The sequence below is a fragment of the Hakea prostrata genome, chromosome 5, assembly GCF_041222555.1.
Source record: "Hakea prostrata isolate BN-2017 chromosome 5, UWA_Hpros_2, whole genome shotgun sequence".
Classification (NCBI taxonomy): Eukaryota; Viridiplantae; Streptophyta; class Magnoliopsida; order Proteales; family Proteaceae; genus Hakea; species Hakea prostrata.
In genome coordinates, this window is record NC_142604.1 from 55,185,227 (window position 1) to 55,189,637 (window position 4,411).

The following is a 4,411-nucleotide window of genomic DNA, read 5'->3' on the forward strand; positions in this document are numbered from 1 at the left end:
CTGGAACTCTGCTCTCTATCCTATTCTATCGATTGATGCATGAGGTGCATGATGCCAAGCAAATCCAAACTATCTAATCTGAAACTTTCTTTAGGGGATCCAAACTATATGTTTTTATTATCTACTTAATGTTTGTTTCCATTGCGAACTTCCCATAAGTGGTCTCTCTCACAGAGCCTACATGGAACAAATAAGTTGAATAGAACAAAAAAATGTGCTATTTTATTTGGATTAAAAATGTCTTGGACCAAACTTAGAAGAGAGGGAGTCCAAAAAAAAATTACCCTAAATTCAATACCCACTTGCATGATGTGGTAGAAATAGTACTCCATAATTATATTATCTTTATTCATCTGAAGCAACTAATACACGATCCACACTCACCAATAAGATTGATTAATAATCTGAAATGCGACCAAACCATACTTAACATACAACTCAATTCAAGAAAAATTGCAGAAAGTGAATAATATTTGATTAATTAGCCTTGCGAAACTGGAGGATGTTGCTGCTTGTGGAACCCTTGTTCAGCTTCTCAAACGTAAGGGTTCTCCAAAAAGATTTAGATATATTGTAGTCTAACAACTTCTTGGAATTTTCAAGAGTCAAGTCTCCATACTTCAATACGTACGTTTCTCGTTCCGAGTCGATCATATATTCATACTGATGCTTTAAATGTTCACATAAGTCTTGTACCGTGCAATCGAATGGCATTTCTGCTGTTGCTGTAGTTTCAAAATCCTTCAGCCCCACGTCACCAATTACAAATTTGCTTGTACACTTGAAACGCTGACGTTCGCTGACCTCTTCTTTTGGTATTACAAGTTCTGTGTTGGGCATTTTAACTCCTGAAACCATATAGTGTGGCCACTGCTGGTCTTCTTCCCCTATTCCATAACTTTTTCATTGATCGAAGCGAAAAGGAGAAATTATGAACCACAAAGAATTGGACGATTTCATGAGTTCATATGCTTAAACGAAATGGATTACAAAAATAGAATAGTAAATCTCTGAATAGAACAACAAAGTAAAAGTTACATGAAAATCCTTACCTGACATATGGTTTGAGGGGTCCATGTTTCTCTTTTAACTTGTCATTTGGGGTCCTCAACATCTCTCCCAAGATCCATTTGTCTATCATTGACTCACTCATTGAATCTATTAACTTTTGGCAATCCTCAGAATAGGTGTTGTCTGCCTGTACATTTGCAGGCACAAACTGCAGTTAATAAGAAGATTTGAATACACAGAAAAGAAGAAATGAAAGCGAACACGCGAGAAGACATACCATTGAGTGAAGAAGTGTCTGCCAAGGTTTCTCTATGATCCAAACCAGAAAACATTCAGAAGTTAAAAGTGTAGGTTGCAGGTTCAAGTTTATTAATTAGAACCTCTAACTGAGTGAATCCTATTCCAGCAATTCACTGGATCTATATGCAACCTTCATATTAAGGGAACTACAAAGGTTGGATATACATGAAAATGGAAGTACAAGAAATAAACAACAGTGAGTGGTATTACCTTTGAATGCCAAAGCCCGTGAAGCTGCCTTTGAGAAAGATTAATGGTGGTGACTTGACATCTCAAACGTTCTATTTATATTACACATTCACAAGGCCAGTAACGATTTGAATTTAGAATTCACACTTCTTAATTGTCTATTTGCCTTTTTTCATAACCACAGGGATTAGCTGGACTAATGACACTAGTTTAAAGGAAAATAAGGTGGACCTAAGCCAATTAAAAAGGAGACTCAATGTGGATTTCCTTAAAATAAACACTTTCTAACACATGGTAAAAGTAAAACAACTGGTACTTTTGCGTTCAAACTTCAAAAGTCTATTTGGGTCTTCTTTTGTATTCAGGCTAATGAACTCATTTTTCTATAATTGAAAATCAAAAAAGATCACAACGGCATAGATCATGCACTAAATTTGAAATACTTGATAAGCATTAGTATTTTGAGTGAGGTGGATGATAGAGTTGTTGTACAGCACAAGTTATGTGGCAGCACAGATTATCCATTAAATTTGCAATACACGAATTATCTTATTTGTTTAGAAAGAAAAAATTATTGAACATGAGCTTTATCTATATTTTTTTTTGGGGGGGGGGGGGGGGGGGGGGATATTACATATACCGTCTAAAAGGGTCGATTCCGCGACCTGTCCACTGAAAAGTATGGACTATGGATCTTATCACTCTACCAATCCTGCATTAATTGACAAAATTTATTGATTTGTTACAGTTGTACTTGCTAAGTTTCGTCATAAACTTATCTTTTATTTCTAGAAATGATGAACTCAATCCAATGAATGGGAGTTTACGTGGAGGAGGAAGGATACCATGTATGTTTTATTTTGTAGGATATTTTAATTTGAGAATTTTTATTGATCCTAATTCTTAGGAGGTCATTGGCTCTTCTAACAGGCAAGGCATTTTTCCATCTTAAAATTTTTGTAAGAAGATATTCTTTTGGAATATTAGGGGGTGTAAGCCAGAAGGTAAGAGATCAATGCTATACAAATGTTTTTTTTTTTTTTTTAATTCTTAATTTTAATACAAATGACTTTAGCCAAAAAATAAATATTTTCAAGAGATCAAGTATATTTTGAAATTTTTGAGCTTCATGAATTATTATGTAAATATTATTTTTGTCTAACTTTGAGATAATTAAATTCTGCCATAAATCAGAGTAACTTTATAAATCTACATAACCAACAAATAAACCCTTCAAGGGTTTTTGTTCATTCCCTAAGTAACATTGATCCTTTACAAACGTTGACCTTCTCCTGTAGATGGAGATGGGGACGTCACATATGTCTGTGATGGGAAAAAAAAAAGAAAAAAAGAATTACATCATCAAGATAAATAAAATAAAATAAAAATTAGAATCCTATCAGTAATTCACACAAAATAAATATAATAAGCCGTATCCAACACATAATGGCGTCTTTAGCCAATTGTGTTGAGTGAACCTTGTAAGGAAGAGACAATAGGTGGACTTTGGCCACTAAGAAAGAGACTGAATGTGAACTTATTTAAAATAACCACTTTCTAACACATGGATAAAAACCAAATCTATTTCTTCACAGTTGCTCTTTAGCAACTACATTGGCTTTTCCATGATGATACTAAATATCACAATCGTAATCTTTTACTAAATCTAACCATTTACTTTGCCTCATATTTAATTTGTTGTAGTAGGTGAAGTTGTAACGCCCCAATCTCCATGTAAGGAGAAAGTCGTCATTGATCAAGGATCGACGTTACTTAGGTAGTGAACCAAAATACACTAAGAGGGTTTCCACAGACAATGCGAATAATAAAATCCACCAAAACTATAAATGATCGCAGCGAAAAATATTCAAATATAAATCAAAATGCTTCCATGAATTGTCTCATAATTTTAATGAAATCCAAATAAAAGTCTAGAATCGAAGATTTACAATTAATAGGAAATTTCAATATTTATCTATCCTAAGAGATGTAGTAGACATGATCTTGATCTTCATCCTCTGAATATCCATAATCCTTCTGATCAAGTCCATCATCTGTAGAAGTAAGGGGTATGTTTCGGGAAGAAACTTAGCAAGTACAACCTAACACATATCAACAGTTTCCTTTCTTTTTATATTTGATATTTAATTAAATAGAATCTTATACAAATAAAATTAACTAACATGTATAAATGAGAAAATAAAGTCATGACATGCCCAATGATATGAATGAGACTCAATGATGCTAAGAAGATATAAATAAACCACACCCTCACTGGTCTAGGGTCGATAGGATGCCCCATGCCGTTACATGGCCTGCGCGCGTTACACAGCCTAACATCCATCTACCATAACCCAAATGTTTCCAAACTCAATGTATGTTCCATTCCGTTACATGGCATGCGCACATTACACAGCCTTAACATACATTCTCATCCAAAACCACAACTACCAACTCACATGCATACATGGTCTAAGGTCGATCGGATGTCCCATGCCGTTACATGGCCTGCGCGCGTTACACAGCCCAACATCCATCTACCTTAACCAAATGTTTTAGAATCAATGTATGTTCCATGCCGTTACATGGCCTGCGCGCGTTACACAACCTTAACATACACTCTCATCCAAAACATCTACTAACTCAGCATCACACATAATGCTAATATGATCATGACATGTCTTGATGAATCATATGCAAACAATGCAAGATCATATGAAAATGATGAATTTTGGATATAGTCCATTATAAAATTGATGCATAATACAATAATAATTAACCCAATAAAACACAAATCTAAAGATACATTCATGCTTATAGAAAAGATTAATAAATTCAAGGGAAAGATTAACTATTGGTAGATCATAATAATTTCATAAAACATAATCTAAAAGAATACATATTTATATAC

The 4,411-nt window shown here is 34.1% G+C and overlaps 1 long non-coding RNA gene across 1 annotated transcript; it reads right to left on the reverse strand.

Moving 5' to 3' along the window:
• Positions 1-260: 260 nt before the first annotated feature.
• LOC149016643 (uncharacterized) lies at positions 261-1,587 on the reverse strand. Its single transcript, XR_016173710.1, has 4 exons — positions 1,522-1,587; positions 1,289-1,320; positions 1,053-1,198; positions 261-898 (listed from the first exon to the last, which is right to left on the reverse strand). It is a non-coding gene; the product is annotated as an uncharacterized LOC149016643 (long non-coding RNA).
• Positions 1,588-4,411: the final 2,824 nt, after the last annotated feature.